This window comes from Apium graveolens, chromosome 4, assembly GCF_009905375.1.
Source record: "Apium graveolens cultivar Ventura chromosome 4, ASM990537v1, whole genome shotgun sequence".
Classification (NCBI taxonomy): Eukaryota; Viridiplantae; Streptophyta; class Magnoliopsida; order Apiales; family Apiaceae; genus Apium; species Apium graveolens.
Window position 1 is genome coordinate 123,168,317 of NC_133650.1, and position 20,810 is coordinate 123,189,126.

Consider the following 20,810-nt stretch of genomic DNA (forward strand, 5'->3'; position numbering starts at 1 on the left):
TTCTGACTTTTTCGATCCGGATTACGGTTTGACTCGTACGCGTCCCGACGTACAATTTTTGATACAATAATTATTTCGATATATCAACAAAACCCGTATTCTCGAAAGACGGGATAATATTGCATTATTTTTGGTACAAAGTGTTTTATAAAAGACCCGGTTGGGATAATTATCTAATACGGGCATTAAATCGGATCATTTTCGTAGTTACTTAGCGGCTAAGTAACTAATTTAACGATCCAACACGAACCAATATTCCATAAATATAAATAGCCCTTTTATTATTTTGTTTTTGTCGTATAATCACAATCAAGCAGTCGAAACAGAAAATATATTGAGAAAATCCCGAAATTTCATCGCGTCCTTGAAAATCAAACCGAAAAATGAAGGCGGTATCGAAATCGAAATCAAGTGTGCTATATACCGAATCGAAGCTCTTGAAATATACTTTCTAAATCCATCATCAATTTCACTGCAGAAATTAAAGGTATTTTGATATTTAATTGTTTAATTTCAAATTTAATTATGATTAAAAGATGAATTTTTGATTTTGATGTTGTTTGAGTGATTTGATTGCATAATCTTGTAGATAATTTTATCCTGATCATTTTGGTATATTATATGTTGAATTTTGAGCTCTGCATCATGGAGAAATTGAGGTTTATTCTCGGATTAAAGAAATTAGGGTTCATAGCTTTGAATGTTCTTAATCAAAATCTAGGAGTTTTTGATTCAAGTATTATTAGTTAAAATTGATTATACAAGGTTGTAGATCATGAGAAGACGAATTTATTGAAGTATATATGGAGAACAGACGATCCTTGGTTGGTATTGGCCGAAAAATCGAAGGCGGACGGCGGCGGGATTTTCAAATGAATTTCCCGTTCGATTCGTCGACTGTTCGATGGTTTTGACAACACATATAGATTCCTGGAAGCAAGAGCATCGTTCCCTGTTAATTTGATAAATTTCTAGGCAGTTTCTGGAGTCGCCGGAAAGCTTCAGACGGTGGGGGGTCGCCGTTAATGGCTTCTCCGCCCGTCGCCGGCGAAGGAGGGAGGAAGACGATGGCTAAATTGCAATTTAGCCATCGTTCTTTTCTCGTATTTGCGTTTCCACCCCTGCAATTTTAAAAACCCACAAAATTTTGATTCCTGTTTAGTTTTATTTTAAAAATGATATTTTATTATTTTAAAAACAGTTATTTAACTATTTTAAATTTAGAAAATTATTTTAATTTTTTATTTATTTAAAAATAAATTGAAATTATTTTATTAATTAATTTTAATTATTTTTTAATTATTTTAATTAATTGATTAATTTATAATTAATTGATTAATTAATTTAATTAATTATTAATTAAGTTTAATTGATTTAATAATTAGATTTAATTATTCAAAATTGATTTAAAAATTCCGAAAAATAGTTTCGAGTTTTAAAGTATTATCTTAAATTATTTTAAAGGCTCGATAATTATTATAAAATTATTTTAAAGTCATATTCGGGTGTTCAAACCCTATTTTTTAATTATAAAATGATTCGGAGTCCCGTTTTAATTTCGAAAAATGTTTATCATACCAGCCCTTATATCTTGTGTAACAGAAGACCAATTCTTGTAACTCTTGAACCCTTGGGTCTTCTGCTTTCCGTTTCTTTCCTTGATTGAAACTCAACCTTTATGATTTTCTGGTTATTCCATGGAATTACAGATCATCCTATGTTTCAAAGTAAATTTTGTTTATGAGTCAACTATTGAGTTACATTGCTTATTACATTGTGATTCTAGAATTGGATTGTTTTTAAATATGGACCAGATTCGTGGTCGGGCCAGATTCGTGGTCATAATAGGCCAATGCGTGCCTTGGATCCAGTATATAGAGCAAAGCTGGAAGCCTTGCTCGGGGTTAGTGCGTGACTAATCAGCAGCCTAACCTTGGTTTTTAAAATGAAAATGAATATCCAATTCTAATCATTGTTTATCAGTGAACTTGATTTCATATATCATTTCAATTGATCATTGTTAATCTCAGTTACTGTCTTTGTGACTTGCTGAGCTAGTTAGCTCACTCTTGCAAAACTGTTCATATTCTTTTCTAGTGAAAAAGGAAACGGGTGGTAGCGAGGATCCCCAGACAAGTGTGCGATCTAGGTATCCAGGTTGAATCGGAATAGACTAGCAGAGGATGTTTGGCTTGGTTGTGTTGATAGTTTATAATAAAGTTTAAACTTCAGTTGTAAGATAAATAAACCGGGATTTGGTACGTTTATGTAATAAATAAGATTGCGGTTTGTGGACATACTTTGAACTACATCGATCCATAGATTATTGTAATTGGGTCATTTTATACATACTATTATATTCATAACAGGTTTTAATATGGTGTGTGTGTGTGTTGTGGGCTCCAAACTTCTGACCCGGGTGTGGAGGGCGTTACATGATACACTGTCAGAATTCCTACTGAAGCATGGTTTTACTAGAGGTACCGTATAAAAAAAATTACAAGAAACATGGGGAAGATATGAATCTAGTTCAGATCTATGTGAATGATATCATTTTTGGTTCTACAAATGAAAATCTTTGTCAAAGATTCTCTAAGCTTATGCAGAGTGAATATGAAATGAGTATGATGGGAGAATTGAGTTACTTCCTTGGACTTCAAGTCAGTCAAAGACGTGATGATATATTCATCAGCCAAACTAAGTATGTCAAGGATTTATTGAAAAAGTTTGGTATGGTTGATTGTTCACATGAATCTACACCTATGTCTACTGCAACAAAGTTGCATGAAGATAAAAAGGGTAAGATTGTAGATATCTCAAGCTATAGAGGGATGATTGGATCATTGCTTTACTTAACTACTAGTAGACCAGACATCATATTTGCAACATGCCTTTGTACAAGATTTCAAGCCAATCCAAAAGAATCGCATTTGATGGCTGTAAAGAGGATTTTCAGATATTTGAAGGGAACTCCAAACTTGGGATTGTGGTATCCTAAGAGAACTGGTTTTGAAGCTGTTGGTTATACAGATGCAGATTTTGCTGGATGCAGGGTTGACGGGAAGAGTACTAGTGGAAGCTATCAATTTCTTGGACAAAGACTTGTATCCAGGTATAGCAAGAAATAACAATTTGTATCAACTTCTATAGCTGAGGCTGAATACATGGTTGCAGGAAGTTGTTGTGCTCAAGTGCTTTGGACTAGAAATCAGCTAATGGGTTATGGCCTAGTGTTACACAAAATTCCTATCATGTGTGACAATACTAGTGTTATATCTATAGTGGCTAATCCAGTTACTCATTCTAGAACAAAGCACATTGATGTAAGGTACCATTTTATTAGAGACCATGCTACAAATAGTACCATTGAGCTCATTTTTGTTCCAAAAGAAAAATAGTAAGCTGACATTTTTAGTAAACCTTTGGATGAAGCAACTTTCACCAGATTTGTAGGTGAAATTGGAATGCTTAATTCTTCATCATAAGGCAAGAACTCAGCTAATGTTTTGAAGCAAATTAATATCCAGTAAATCAAATTTAATGTAATTAAATTAGAAATTAACTGAAATATGAATTATAAATATTTCAGAAATCTCTGCATATTTATTTTTTAAAATTCAAAATCTAGCTTGGAATTTTTCAAATTCTAAGTAAACTGCTCAGTTGTTGATTTACATTCTTAATATGTGAAATTAACACAAGGAAGAATTAAATTGTTCAAAGGGATATAGATAACTGAGTTCTCGATAAGTCTAATTGACTTATCGACAAGTCATTTTAAGACTTTTCGAATGAGTTCTCGATAAGTTAATTCACTGACTTCTCGAGTGACTTCTCGATAGGCTTAAATATGACTTATCGATAAGTCCTTGTAAAGTTCTCTAGTAGTGTTAATTCACTGAGTTTTCTACAAGTATAATTTTTAGACTTCTCAATAACTCAGAATTGAAATAATTTAACTTTATAAATTATTTTGGTAAAATACTTTTGGCAAATTATTCTAACTTTATTTTGAATTTATTCAAATAAAATTTGGAATTTACTCAGTCCATTTTTGGACAAACTGGGTATTTATTTGACATCTCGATAAGTCAATTTTTAGTTCTCTATATGAATAATTTAAAAATGACTTCTCGATATATTTTTCTTTTCTTAAAATGACTTCTCGATAGACAAATTTCAAACGTCTATTTTTGAGTTCTCGACAAGTCATTTGCTTTTACTATAAGTACCCAGACTTCTTGATACACATATATACTTACAACTTTCGAGATCTCAAGTGACTTAGTCCTTCAAGCAAAAACTGATTTCTCTCTCAGTTTTATTCCTTTCTTAAAAAAATTTCTTACCCATTCATTCTTATCAATCAACAATGTCACTCAATGTTGCAAGAGCCTCTATTCCAAAGAAAGGAACCAATTACCTCGCTTTTACTGATGCTAACCAAGCTTCTGGCAATTTCAAGGGGTTTGTGAAACTTTTGGCTGAGTCGTATCTTGTAGGAGCTTTGACTGCAAATCCAGTCCTATACCTAGACGTGCTGCATGAGTTCTGGACAATGGCTGAGGTGAGGACTGTTATGAATGATAATCATGTATCTCTGATGGTAACTTGCTCAGTTGGAGGTCAACAAATCAAATTTAATGAGCAAGATGTGTATAGAACTTTGGGGCTGCCAACTGAGAATCTGGTGGAGGTGCCAACTCCTGATGAGCTGACTGAATTTATGGACATCATCAATTATGGTGGAAGAATCAACCTGTCAAGCTTAAACATGACCAATCTAAGGAAGGAGTGGTCTTTTATCTTTGAGTCTGTGGTAAAGGCCTTCACCTGCAGGAAAACAGGGTATGACAACATTTCAAGTGTTGTGCAAAAGCTGGTGCATTCAATTGCCCATAATAGACACTTGAATGTTGGTCTGTTGATTCTGGAAGAACTTGCAACCAGGCTAACAATGCCCCTGTCAGCTAGAGGTAAGGAAATTTTCTTTCCTAGATTTATTATGTCCACTTTAAATTATAAAGTAGCAGACATACATTTATTGAATGGTATAGATAGCACAAAAATAGGCAATTGTAAGCAAGTGACCAAAATAATATTTGGTTCACTTACTACAAAGAATAAGGTAAATGTAAAACTAAGAATCACTTCATTTATGTTAGAGAGGTTTAGGACTTACCCTTACCCTATGCTTGACATGAGATCCAACATACAATCTAGCACAACTATGATCCCTGAACTCGTGGAAGTACAAGCACAGGAACACCAACAGGGATCTTCCCAAGCTGAAACCATTCTTTCAAAAAAAGTAGAAGTCAGGGAACCAACCACCTCATCATCTCAAAAGGATGAGGTAAGTAAAAAGAAGAGAAAGGGGGTAACCTTACCAGTTATAGCTGAGAGTGGTGAGGATATAGCAGAAGTTGAGTCACCCTTGGTCAAAAGATCCAAAAGGAGTAAGAAAACTGAGCTGGCCACTCAAGCCTCCTCTGTATCCTCCCAACAGGATGCAGTTGCAAAAGCACCTAGTAGTGAGTCTGCACAGCCTGCACCTGAAGCAATTCAAGTGTATGGTAGGAGAAATAAGGATGACACACACTGTGAGGGTACATCTTTTGAAGCTCCCTCATTCATTCAATGGGAGCTGCCAACACTCACACCTGAGCAACAATTTCTTACATCTAAAATTTCTTCTCTTCCAACTGCACTTGAATCCACCTCTCAAATGCAAGAAAAATCAAGTGACTTGGTTCTAGAAACCTTGCTCACCATCCAGACACCTCATTTAAATGGTGAGAGGCTACTAGCTGGGGTAGACCTTGATGACACCATCAAAAACATGGGAGATTCATCAGTTTTTACCGAAGACCCCATGAAAACTCTAAATGCACCTTCATGTGCAAATCAGTCTTCACAGACTGCAAGGTTTGAGGGTAATACTCCTGAGGGGGAGCTATCTAAATCCTCTCCAATTCAATTGGAGGTTTCTCATATGGGAACAACTCCCCTCAAAACCCTAGCATAAATTGCCTTGGCAGTTGATGCTAGGAGTACAACTAGTGTGGAATAACAACTAGCCATAACCACAGAGCAATCTGTGAGTAAAACTGTGACTTCAGTCACAGGTGTTTCTGAACCTGGACCTTCAACTTCACAACCTCAACAATCATACCTCATCTCTCAATGGTTCCAAGAAACTATAAATCAACCATCTACAATTGAAGATCTTAGGGTTGATCAACTTGGTGGCCTGGCTTAAATCTCATAGCAGCTTCTCACATCAAATATGTCCAATCAAAATTACCAAGTTATCAAGCTCTCCTACCAGGCTGATGTGGAAGAAAATCAGGCAAAGATTATGGATGAAGCTGGTCAGGATGCTAACTGTGATGCTTGGTTGGACAAGGATTTTACAATTGAGATGGATGCCTTGTTAGCAAAATTCAGAGAAGAGTACATTACTATCTTGGGAAGCAATGCAAGATCTCTCACTCCACAAGAAGTCTATGATGCCATCAATGAAGTCTACAAGGCTCAAGTCAAGGTTTTCCATAACTTTGGAAAAGATCTACAAATAACATTGAATGGTCATCGAGACAAAGTAATGAAGATGGTCAGGGAGAAGATGGACCAAATCATCCCCTCACAAACTGAGATCAAAAATCAATTTAAGACCTTTTCACAACAAATGTCTAGGTATGATCTCAGTGGGGTTGATAAAAGTGTAACTCAACTCAAGGACTCTTTTGTAGCCTTACATAATCAAGTTCAAAATCATATCACTAAATCTAATGACATAAGGTTGAAGTTGGATCAGATGCACACTGCAAGATACACTCATTCTCCTTTAATAATGGATGAGATTCAGAAATTTGTGCAAGCTACCTTTGGTCAATCTACAGCCATCTCTGCTTTAAGATCTTCTTCTACAGATATTCAAGCACTCAAGGATCAAGTAGCCTCTTTGGAAACCTCAAATGCTTCTCTCAGCACTCAAGTTCAAGCTTTGACTTCTCTGGTCAAAAGTCAACAGACAGACATCAAGACCCTGGTGGACTCTCACAGACACCTCCAAATGCAAAACTCTGTTGCTTTGGGAGCCATCATGGGCAAGCTCAACATTCCTCTACCATCACTTTCAGAACAGATAAGGCCTGAAATTCCTACTCCCCTTCTCATGCCTGCCAACAAGACTAAGGGGGAGATAGAGGCTAGGCTAGCACAATCCAGATCATCACAACAAGTCCAGGGTGCTACATAGAATTTAAATCAAGAAGTGGATCTTGACATGGAGAGACTTATTAGGGCTGCTGAAGGACCAAGTCTGAGCAGAGAGTTTGATGAATTGCTTAAGGCCTTAAAAGCTTCTCTCATTGATAATCACTTCTCATAGAAAAAGACCCTGGACAAAATAATAAATTTCTTAAGGGTGATCATGGTGAATCAAGATAATTTTCTACAAAAGAGGATTGTGGTCAATATCAATGACTCAGGGATATACAGATATATGTAGGTGTCCCTCAATTATCTTATCTCAAGAAGGGCATCTGAGTTGGACATTATGATCAACAAAGTCAGAGTTGTAACTCATGAAGACACCTTGCTGCTAACTGAATTGAAGAATGCACAAGTGGCTGCTTTTCCTGAAGCTTATCTTCAGCCAAGCAAGGGTATAGCATACATCTGTCCAAACACCAGACATTTCAAACATTTTCAAACCCTCAAACAATGTGTCATGGCCAACAAGAAGCTTATCATGATTCTGGAAACTGGCTTAAAATCAAAGAAGAATAAGAATAATGATGATGTAGAGATGATAAAGCTGTTGAGGAGGTACTTGAATGATGTTGAAGCCAACTTGCCCAAAACTCAAATCAACAAGGATGATTTGGATGATGATGAGCAGAAGAAAGATTATCAAAATCCTTCTGGCTCAAATCCAAGTTAGTCCACTAAACCGAGTGGTGAGAGGAAGAAGGAGGATGATAAGAAGAATGATGAGAAGAAGAGAACTAGTGAAAGGAGGAGTAAGAGAAGTAATGATGGTTCAGAACCACACAAAACCCTAAAAATCCAAACACGACTAGCTCAAACCTTAGCTCAAAATTCAAAGTCAACCATTTCAAACATCATACCTTCCCAAACTCCAACGCCAAATTTTTTTTACAAGAAAACTGCAAATTCTTTCCTAAAAATTCTAATCACCACAAGCCAAACAAGTCTCAAGAAAATCTCAACCCTACCTTTAACCAAGCCTCACTAAAAGTCAATCTTAAATCTATTGGAAGAAAGTCTAAGAAAGTCAAACTTACAAAGAAAGTAGAAGTCACTGAAAGTGAGACGCCCTCAATCTCGGGGTTAGGAAATGAGGACCCACACACCCTTAATCTAATATTTAAATAAGCATAAACCCCGATAACTGCTAACAGGATCAAACAGGATAAAGTATGAGACAAGACTATAACTACCAATCATAAAATATAACTTACAACCCCAAAATAATTTTAAATATACATAGTCGATCCCGGCTTGGAACCGACAGAAAACCCATTGTATCTTTACAACTTTCTGGCTAAGCACTTTCTTACTCAAAAACACCTCTACCTGCTCTGGCAACCGGAAGCCCTCAACACGGTAGGGATCACCAGGTACGCTCTTACGAGCAGTGCGCCTAAGCCTGGCCATCTTCTTGTTTAACTGCCATGGTTAGATTAAAACAAAACATATGAGTATAAAACTCAGCAAGTAACTATAAAGCAGTTCTACAATATGAAATCCACAATTTACTTTACCAAACTCAGGGCATTCAACTTTATCAGTTCTATGTGGCAGATTTCCATCTTTCGGGTTATGAAAGGGTTATGAAGGAAAAAAATGTGGGGCTTTGAAGGAATAGGGCTCAAAGCAGGGTGAAAGCCGAAATTCATCACAAATCATTAGAGGATCAAAACAGATCTTTTAGAAAGGAAAGCAACAATATCTCACTATATGAAATCAATTATATGATCAACAGATTAAAATCAGGGTTCACGAGCTTTAAGCTTCACAATATCACAACCAACTCTTTAAACAACAATATAAACCATTTTTCATTTTCAAGAATCAATTTCTGAACAGGAAATTTTAGTTTCATTTTAAGTAATCAATGTAGAACCCTTGATTGGACCACTTTATCTTTTCATTTCATTTTAATACGGGTGATCAACCCGTACCGACCTCCATCCGGTCTTTAAGGTACCATACGGCATAATTTCAGCCTTAAACTGGACTAGCCCCGCTAGCCTCTTACAATGACTGGACTAGTCCCACTAGCCTCTTACGTTCAATCCAATCCATCAGGAATTCGTTTGGAAAACCTTGAGTTGGAAAAAGTAGGTTTTCTAAATTCATTTTATCATTACCAAGAATATGAAATCATTCGAACTCTTTCAAGTCGAAACTCATTCTTAGATTCAATTTCAAGAATTCAAAGTTAAGGAAATGAATCAAAGATAAACAAGATGAAATTTTAGGGGTTTTGAATCAATGATAACAGGGTAATTAAGTTAAAAGAATCAGACTATTCCAAGGATCCATAGGGGAGATGGTGATCAAAGAATATGGAATCATTACAAGGGGTTCGTAAAGGTAATTATAGGGTTTGTAACAGTTCAAGGCATAACAAATAAGTTGAGCAGAAAAGTAGGTTACCAAAGGGTTGAATCAATAAACTTCTCAGTAACAGTTTTGCAAGATCAAAGACAGGGTATCTCAAATCAATAACAGGGTTTCATTATTTTATCAGTTCAATACTCTACATGGTATGAACAACATTCTCGCTATTACCATTTACACAAGTAATTAGAGTTACTTGCCTGAATTTGCTTTCCTGTTTCACAAAGGTTGAACTACTGCCACCTAGTATACCTTTCCCTTGCCTAGCCTGAATGCCCTCACGTTCCGAATCGAGAGTGAGAGAGAGAGAGAGAGAGAGATCCCGAGAGGGATGAAGAAATGAGAGAAAAAAAGAGAGAGAAGAGAGAAGCTCGGGTGAAAAAGAAAGAAAAGAGGAGGTGGGTGTGATTATATAATACCAAGGGAGGGGTAGTATGGTAATTAGGTATCTCATTTCTGATTCACTTTTTATTCTTAAAAGAAAATGAATTTAATCTGCAAATATCTCTCTCGGAAAAGATGAATTTGATATGAATGATAATTTTAAAACGTGAGTCTCAAAATTAGCTTTCCAACCATTACTCATAATAAGATTTTGAGCGTACGGTTGATTTTATATGATTTTTACAAGTTTGTGCTAATAATAACACTTTATCACATAAAAATCAATTTAAAATGCAACGATCACCAAATAAATTCGTCCATCATTTTTAGAAAGTCTACAGGATTATTACGAAGATAACAGAACAAATCTAATGCAGTTATCGTACTCAGATGATTTTATAAAAATGCGTGAAGGTTAAATAAACCTTTATTTAAATCAAACAATTCCCTTAAATTCATAAAAATGTCAACATATCACGTAATCATGCATACAAACAAGCAAGCACATATATGAATATATAACAACTCATGTCTGATCGTAGAAATTATCCTTCTTTAATATTATCCCTTTTTACGCGTTCCGGGTCACGTTCTGCCTGACGGCCCGACGCTCAGCGTTTCAATTACGCTTCTCGTTATCATTATCGACCGACACGTCACTAGGACGAAATACTTCATTTAAACATCCATTTCACACAGTCATACATATTTCACATTTCATATACTTTTAAATCCTTATTAGGACGGGTTTCGTTCTACCCGACTCTTTAAATTGGAACGCTTTTACGCTCCTAGATTCTAATACACAATAACGACAATTAACCAACACTTAATCACATAATTATAATCACTTCACATAAAACATACTTTATTGACTTAATTACGTCGAAAAATTCTCAGTCGTCACAATCTACCCTCCTTAAAAGGATTCTGTCCCCAGAATCTAGTCTAAGCAAATAGATGGGGATACTTTTCTTTCATTTCTCTTTCTAATTCCCAAGTCGATTCTTCAACTAGTGGATTTCTCCCCAATACTCTAAATAGAGGTACAACTTTATTTCTAAGTGTCCTCTCCTTTAGGTCCAAAATTCGAACTGGATGTTCCATATAAGACAAATCTGGTTGGATTTCCACTGGTTCTAACTCGATCACATGGCTTGCATTAGCATTATACTTCTTCAGAAGAGATACATGGAATACATTGTGTAGATGTTGCATTTGCGGAGGTAGCGCCAATTCATATGCCACCTTCCCAACTCGTCGCAGTACTTCAAATGGTCCAATATACCTAGGACTCAACTTTCCTTTCTTTCCGAATCGAGATAAACCTTTCCAAGGAGATATCTTTAGCAAGACTTTGTCTCCAGGTTCAAATTGCACATCTTTTCGTTCTTGATTTGCGTACTTCGTTTGTCGATCTTAGGCTGCAACTAATCTTTTTCGAATCATTTCTACCTTTTCCTTTGTTTGTTGAACCAGCTCTGGGCCAATTAATTTACGCTCACTAACCTCGTCCCAATATGTAGGGGACCTACATTTTCTTCAATACAAAGCTTCATAAGGCGGCATGCCAATACTCGTGTGAAAACTGTTGTTGTAGGAAAACTCAATTAACGGCAAAAAATCGTCCCAATTTCCTTTGAAATCTATTACGCAGGTTCGCAATATATCTGCAATGGTCTGAATTATCCTTTAACTTTGTCCGTCCGTCTGCGGATGGTACGCCGTACTCATTTTCAGCTTAGTTCCCAATTGATCATGGAATTGTCTCCAAAATCTCGAGTTAAACCTTGGATCTCTATCAGACATGATAGATACAATCTATCAGACATGATAGATACAAGGACTCTGTGACGCATCACAATCTCATCCAAATATAATTTGACCAACTTTTCCAACGAAAATCTTTCATTTATCGGCAAGAAATGTGCTGACTTCGTCAACAAATCGATTACCACCCAAATTACATCATGATTGGACTTGGTTTTTGGTAATCCTACCACGAAATCCATCGCAATATGTTCCCATTTCCATTCTGGTATATCCAGTGGCTAAAGCAATCCGCTTGGCCTCTGATGTTCCACTTTTACTCTTTGACATGTATAACACTTACTTATCCATTCCGCAATTTCCTTCTTCATGTTTGGCCACCAATAACTTTCTTTTAAATCCTGGTACATTTTCGTACTTCCAGGGTGAATTGAAAATCTCGAGCTATGTGCTTCTTGCAAAATCTCGTGCTTTAGTTCCACAACATTAGGCATCCAAATACGTGAGTTAACACGGTATATTCCTTTTCCATCCTTTTGAGCTTTAATTCCTTTCTGGATGTGTTTCCTGATGAACTTCCTGGACTACCTCTAGATAGAGAGATCGAGTTTACGATTAATTTGGCTCCTGGAACGGAACCAGTATCGAAAGCTCCCTATCGTATGGCGCAAGTCGAGACGAAGGAATTAGCAGCTCAATTGCAAGAATTGTTGGATAAAGGAGTAATTCGACCGAGTGTATCCCCGTGGGGCGCACTGGTGTTGTTTATAAAGAAAAAGGATGGAAGTATGAGGTTGTACATTGATTATCGCAAATTAAATAAGTTGACGATTAAGAATAAGTACCCTCTACCGTGAATCGATGACTTGTTTGATCAGTTAAAAGGAGCTTTGTGTTTTTCCAAGATCGATTTAAGATCTGGGTATCATCAGTTAAAGATTAAAGCGGAAGATATACCCAAAACATCGTTTCGAACGAGATATGGACACTACGAGTTCTTGGTAATGGCATTTGGTTTGACGAATGCGCCAGCCGCATTTATGGATCTTATGAACAGAGTGTTCAAGAAATATTTGGATAAGTTCATTATTGTGTTTATTGACGATATACTGATTTACTCCAAGACGGAAGAAGATCTGAGGAGCATTTGAGGATTTCCTTGGAAATTCTGAGAAAAGAAAGGCTGTACGCTAAGTTTTCAAATTGTGAATTTTGGCTGAAGGAAGTGCAATTTCTTGGTCATGTAGTTAATAAAGAAGGGATCAAAGTGGACCCAGCCAAGATAGAAGCTGTAATAAATTGGGAAAGGCCCAAGACTCCTACAGAAGTCAGAAGTTTTCTGGGATTAGCTGGATACTACAGGAGGTTTGTGCAAGATTTCTCTAAGATTGATGTCCCATTAACGAAGTTGACAAGAAAGAACGAGAAGTTTATATGGACGAAAAAGTGTGAGGAAAGCTTTCAATAGTTAAAGAAGAGACTGGTAACCGCCCCAGTGTTGGTGTTACCAGATGAAAAAGGAGAATTTGTGATATTCAGTGATGCTTCGTATAAAGGACTTGGATGTGTGTTAATGCAACACGGGAAGGTAATAGCATATGCGTCAAGGCAACTCAAGCCACACGAGCAAAAGTATCCAACGCATGATTTGGAACTGGCAGCAATTGTGTTTGCCCTTAAGATTTGGATGCATTATTTATACGGGGAAAAGTACGAGATTTATACAGATCATAAGAGTTTAAAGTATATCTTCACTCAAAAGGAATTGAATATGAGACAAAGAAAGTGGTTAGAATTGATCAAAGATTATAATTGTGCGATAAACTATCATCTTGGAAAGGCAAATGTGGTAGCAGATGCTCTAAGTCGCAAGGAGAGGTTGAATATGTTAACATCATCGGAAGAATTGATCAAGGATTTTGAAAAGATGGAAATAGAAGTGCAGACTCCAGAATTTGGAGGTGAAGCTATATATGCAATGTCATTTCAACTCGAAATTTTGGAAAAGATTCGATGCTGTCAAGAGCAAGTGATGAATCGTGAAAATGATAAGTTGACAGGAGAAGAAATTAAAGCTCAAAAGGATGGAAAAGGAATATACCGTGTTAACTCACGTATTTGGATACCTAATGTTGTCGAACTAAAGCACAAGATTTTGCAAGATGCGCATAGCTCGAGATTTTCAATTCACCCTGAAAGTACGAAAATATACCGGGATCTAAAAGAAAGTTATTGGTGGCCAAACATGAAGAAGGAAATTGCGGAATGGATAAGTAAGTTTTATACGTGTCAAAGAGTAAAAGCGGAACATCAGAGGCCATGCGGATTGCTTCAGCCACTGGATATACCAGAATGGAAATGGGAACATATTGCGATGGATTTCGTGGTGGGATTACCTAAAACCAAGTCCAATCATGATGCAATTTGGGTGGTAATCGATCGGTTGACGAAGTCAGCACATTTCTTGCCGATAAATGAAATATTTTCGTTGGAAAAGTTGGTCAAATTGTATTTGGATGAGATTGTGATGCGTCATGGAGTCCCTGTATCTATCGTGTCTGTTAGAGATCCAAGGTTTAACTCGAGATTTTGGAGACAATTCCATGAACAATTGGGAACTAAGCTGAAAATGAGTACGGCGTACCATCCGCGGACGGACGGACAAAGTGAAAGGATAATTCAGACCATTGAAGATATGTTGCGAACCTGCGTAATAGATTTCAAAGGAAATTGGGACGATCATTTGCCGTTAATTGAGTTTTCCTACAACAACAGTTATCACACGAGTATTGGCATGCCGCCTTATGAAGCTTTGTATGGAAGAAAATATAGGTCCCCTACATATTGGGACGAGGTTGGTGAGCGCAAATTAATTGGCCCAGAGCTGGTTCAACAAACAAAGGAAAAGGTAGGAATGATTTGAAAAAGATTAGTTGCAGCCCAAGATCGACAAACGAAGTACGCAAATCAAGAACGAAAAGATGTGCAATTTGAACCTGGAGACAAAGTCTTGCTAAAGATATCTCCTCGAAAAGGTTTATCTCGATTCGGAAAGAAAAGAAAGTTGAGTCCTAGGTATATTGGACCATTTGAAGTACTGCGACGAGTTGGGAAGGTGGCATATGATTTGGCGCTACCTCCGCAAATATAACATCTACACAATGTATTCCATGTATCTCTTCTGAAGAAGTATAATGCTGATGCGAGCCATGTGATCGAGTTGGAACCAGTGGAAATCCAACCAGATTTGTCTTATGTGGAACAGCCAGTTCGAATTTTGGACCGAAAGGAGAGGATACTTAGAAATAAAGTTGTTGTAATAACCCCAAAATTTTTGGACTTTTTGTAACCCTTATGAATAGTGGTTTTGTTGATTATGCTGAATAAGGAAACTTCTCATGCCACACTATGTAGGGGTTCTTTTATTGATATTCTGAGATCTTATAAGTACTCTATGTGGTATATAAGTGTATGTAAATATCGTCAGAATCCAAATCCGAACACTTTGATTTTTCCCGAAAATCCACCAGATACTGAAAGAATTGAGTATAAGGTAACATGATTAAAAGGATTTAAATTCAAGGATTATAAGAGAGGATCATAAAAGGAATATAATGTATTGAGAAAGGTTAAGGGAACCCAAGTAATAAGATCCCGGGTATGATCCCTCAAACGATAAAAGAGAACGAAAGTTAAGCAAACCTTATAACAGATCAGCGATCATTAGCCAAGTGATTAGGAGTTAATCAAAGAGTTAGTGGAGGATGATGTCATCCCACCAACAAAAAGAGGACAAGTGTGGGAGGATGACATAGGAGGATGACATAAGCATGACCAAAAGGGAAGGAATTGTTGGATGATTGTGAGCCACACAATTTTTACCATGGTAACAACCTAATTAACAAGCAAATCATCACACAAATACCTAAGCAACCAAACAAGAAGCATTTCTTCTCCCCCCTCATTTTTGCTCTCGGCTTTTCCATGAAAAGCATAGGAAAATTTTCAAAACTCAAGCTACACACCTTCAAAAATCAAGAGGTTTGTTTCTTTAGCTTCCATAATTCATAACTTAGATGAGCCATAAGTTTAAGCTCAAGATTCCATATTTAACATAGCTAATCAATTCATCAAAGTTCTTGGTGAATAATTTTTTCAAGAAACTAACTTTGTGTTTTCTTATGTTTTCTTCAAGATCCAAGCTTAGTAGAGATAGTTTGTGGTTCTTTAAGGCTTCCTAAGTGATTCTCCACTCTCCAAGGAAGGTATAACCCCTCCAAACCCTAACTTTACTTTGAGTATTAGGTTTGATTTTGTTTGTTATAGTTCATAAGAGCATGATTCTTGTATATTTAGAGTTTGGTTGGAAATATAATGATTTTGGGTTATAAATCTTTGTTGCTGGTTGATGAACCTTAAGTATAGTTAGTAGCTCTTGTTGTGATTGAATAAGATGGATAAAACATGAAGTAATGGACTGATTTAATAGGATTTGGATGAAGTTTGGTTGTATGGTTGATTTGTGGTTGAATGATGGTGGAATGGTGTTGATTGGTGGTGGTTCAATATTGAATTGATTGGGTAAAAATTTGGGAATTGCTAAGTTATATAGCCGTCGTAATGCCCAATTTTCCTTAGACTGTTTTTGTTCTTAACTTCAGGACCCGTGAACTCACTGTTAGGTTTTGACCATTTCCACGATTAGATAGTTCATGTTACGAGCTTCGTTTTGATATGTGGTACGCTTGAATCCGATGTACGGTTTAGAACAAACGACACTTTTAAGTAACGGCGTTTCACGAACGAACCATTACCCCTCGCCTTATTTTGAAACCTTGGTTAAGGCCCTTAAATGACTAATTGGAGTATGAAACAATTATGTAAAGTGGATTAGGCAGTTGGTAGAGTACTCGCGAAACAATCGCCTTAAAATTCTTAATGGTTAATTTATTAAAAATGATGAAGCCAAGGGTACTCGAACGACTTATGTGATTCGTTAAGCGTAGAAGTGACCATAAGCAAACGTTAGGGGTCAATTGGTTAAAGTCTAGTTTCTTAAGCGACTGTGGTTTAATTCCGACTTATGTTGTTGTTCATAGGTTATCGGACCCACTCTAAGCTTAAGTCTAACCGGGAACACTCAGGCAAATTTTCTACCCGTTATACTGTTGTTGTGATGTATATATGTATATGCATTATCTTGTGATAGATGCATGATGGTTAATTAGCAAATCTTGCGATATATTGGAGCATGCTGATTCCAATGTTTATGTAATGAATATTACTTTGAATATTCATTCGAGGACTTATGACTCGGTTTATTTTATTTTATTTAAATGAATATTATATTGAATATTCATTCGAGGACTTACGACTCTGTTTATTTTATTTAAATGAATATTATATTGAATATTCATTCGAGGACTTACGACTCAGTTTATTCTATTTAATGCATATTATTTTGAATATTCATTCGAGGACTTATGACTCCGCTTATTTACTAAATAATATTCTTTATTTTATTAAAGAATAATGTTTCGATAATCAAACTTATTTTTGATTATTCAAATAAAGATCATACTTTCGTATAAGTATATCTTTGGTTATTTAATATCCATTTCAAGTATGAGTTTTAAAACTTCTACTTCAATTATTTTTATAAAGATTATTCTTTATGGGAATATTATTTAAACAATAATATTTAGTTATTTTCTAAATATATTGGGACTGATTTATTTTATTAAATCAGCATTACTCCGAACATTCTTAAAAATGTTTTCGAGTCTTCAAAATGATTTTAAAAGTTAGAGCGGATCCCAAAACTCATTTTTATATTTAAGATCTTCCTTTCAAAGGGGATTTAAATACTCGCTCAAAACCTGAGGGATCCGGCTCTGTGGTGTATTTATATTCGCAACAAGGTTGTTGTTTTGACAAATGAATTGATTACTTACCCAACGTTCGGGAAGTAAGCCCATCTAATTGAGTCGGCATAAGCGACAGGCCGGGGTACGGTCTATCAAAGTGTAAGTGGTTGGGTGGCAGTCCATCAACGCGTAAGAGGCCGGGTGGCGGTCCAGCACAAGGTCCTAATGAGGCCAGGGTGATGACCGGTGGGGGTTTCATCCATCTACTAGTAGAAAAGGTTACTTATTGGTATCTTTGCCTGATCAGTAAGATATCGGGTTTATGCCAAAATTCTCTTCTTTCCAAAATTCATTGGATATTGCAACTCTGTTCATACTTTACATGACAAAGGTTTTCAGGAAATGTATGAGAGATATATATGGATATATATATATATATATGTATATATATATATATATATATATATATCGGGACTTAATGAAGTATCTCATAACTTCATTTCATTTAATAATATTTCAAAGATTGAATCTATGCAAGTCTTATCTTGTAGTCTCATATATGTGATGAACTTTTGAAACTAGTTATAACTTGAACGGTGGTAGTTCAAGTAGTATTTGGAAAAGATATAAGTATATTGGGGTATCTGGTAACTTCATCTTTTCAACTTATATCTGGTTAATGATTATCTTATGCATGACAAAGATTTTCAGAAAAATGTTGAGACATGGTTAGATATATGAGATCACCTTGCAACGATATTTTATACAGTTATAAACTGGAACTCTGTGTATATTATACATGTCAGAGGATTTCAAAGATTTGAGAAGTATATACGTATATATATACTGAATATTTTGCGACTTCGTCGCATTAAAATAACTGTTAGGTCCCAATATGTTTGTAGAAGGGGGGGTTGAATACAAACAGTACCAAATAATCGAATAAATGCGGAATAAAAAATGTGAAACAAAATTCAAGTTAAATAAGAATATTATTAAACTTGAAGGGTGTTACAACAACTGTATCGATTACAAGGAATTAATCTCAAATCAATTATCAAAAATCTAGAATAAATTCGACATGAACTTTTTCTATTTTTGCAATAATTAGAATCAAATGCTAAACGCGATTTGAGATTAAGTTCTAGGGATTTTGATCCGCTAGATTGTTACACAAGAACAAGATAAAGATTTCTAGTTGATTGGATTTAACTTTGCAATCTAGAAATTGATCTTTGAAATAAGCAGATGAAAAATGAAATATTTGTTGCGGCTGCTGTGTTCTTGTTTTTTGTTTGTTGGATGATTGAGTTGTGATCAATAAAAGTCTTCTGCTTCTTTTATCAAACACCGAACTGAAAAATGTACTGGCATGACAATCTCTTTGGCCAGCAAGACTTTCGGTATGACAATATTTACAACTAGCATGACAATCAAAATGAACTAGCAAGACTTTCGGTATGACTATTGATTGTCATACCGATTGTCATATTAGTTCAAATAAATTGTCTTGCTGAATTAATAACAGATTTTAATCTAAACAGAAATTCTAATAAGATAATTAAATGTATTGGCATGACTTTCGGTATGACTATCAATTGTCATACCGATTGTCATACTAGTTCAAATGAATTGTCTTGTTTTGAATTTAAGCAGATTTTAAACCAATTAAAATCTTGTAAATCCTCAATATTAATTCTAAATTAATTAATCAATTTAATTCAATTAATCAATAAATTAATCTTTGCAGATATAATTTATTTTCTTAATTAAATTATATGACTTAATTAGTTAATAGAGAATTAATACTAACCCTGAGCAGCATCCATTCTTCTGACAATCTTCTGAAAATCACTGAGACTTATAAATCAATTCCGCCACTTCAATGTTGACACTCGATGTACTATCTGGTTCATGAGTGACTAACTTCCGTGACATTTCTTCATGTCTTGACTTTGATACTTTTGATTTTCTTCAGACTAAATCCTTGTAATTAATGATACTCTGACGAGATCTCTGTCACTTGATTAAATCTACGATCTTGATTTATATCACTGAGGCATGATCAACTTCTTGAACTTCTTCCAGTGAATTAACTCCTCAAGTCTGTAGATGAACCTTGTTTCTGAATCCTTTGACAGATATTACTTTGCGAGATCTCTCTGATGGTAGATCCACTATTTACTTATTACATTCTTATTTGTTAGTTGAGTTGAATCCTCGAATATACAAATAGGCTATGACATATGACTTACAATCTCCCCCTATTTGTTTGTTAGACAATAACACACAAATACCTAGAGGATAACTCAACTAACAAATAAGAAAAAGATATAAACATACATGCAAAGTAAATAGCAGAAAAGTTCTGGATGAGATTTAACATTTTCCAGATTCCAAGTAGATGTTCCTCTAGACTGAACATATCTTCAAGTAGTTCCATCTTCATTTGTACAACCACATTTCCTGTTGAGAAGCCCATATCTCTTGCTTCTCCCCCTATGAGAATCAACTGATTAAAGAAGATCACCTTCGTTTTACCACCTCTCCCGTACAATAGGATCCGCAGATAAAAACCAATGGTACTCCCCTTTTGAAAACAACTTCTTCCCTTACTAGAAAATCACCTTGTGTTTACCACCTCTCCCGTACAATAGGATTCGTAGTTACAAACAACAATGGTGTGGTGTAGTGTACATGTAAGATCTTTTTCTTCCTCCCTGCTATTTCTCCCCCTTAGTTGAGGAATCCTCCAAACTATTACTTAAGCTTTTATCTCCCCCTTAACGAAGGAATGTATGCCGTCGTCTGAAGGAGTTCTCATATTTCACTTGGTTGGAAAAGAAATAACAAGTGTTTCTCTTTCTTCCTCACTGTGAGTGTGTGATTCTGTTTTAGTGTACCTCACATGTGTTTCACTCTTCTCTCCACTCGTGTTTACCCTCATTCTCACAAGTGTATCACTCCTCTCATAGCTCCAAAAATCAGCTGTACCTGCAAGAAAAATCACCTTAGCCATCCTTAAGGAGGTCACAGGTGGTGCAATGGGAGTTCATAAATCCCCATCCTTGTTAAACTCGTCAGATGAATCTGAGTCATAATCTACAAGTTGCTAGTTTCCCTTTTAGGGTT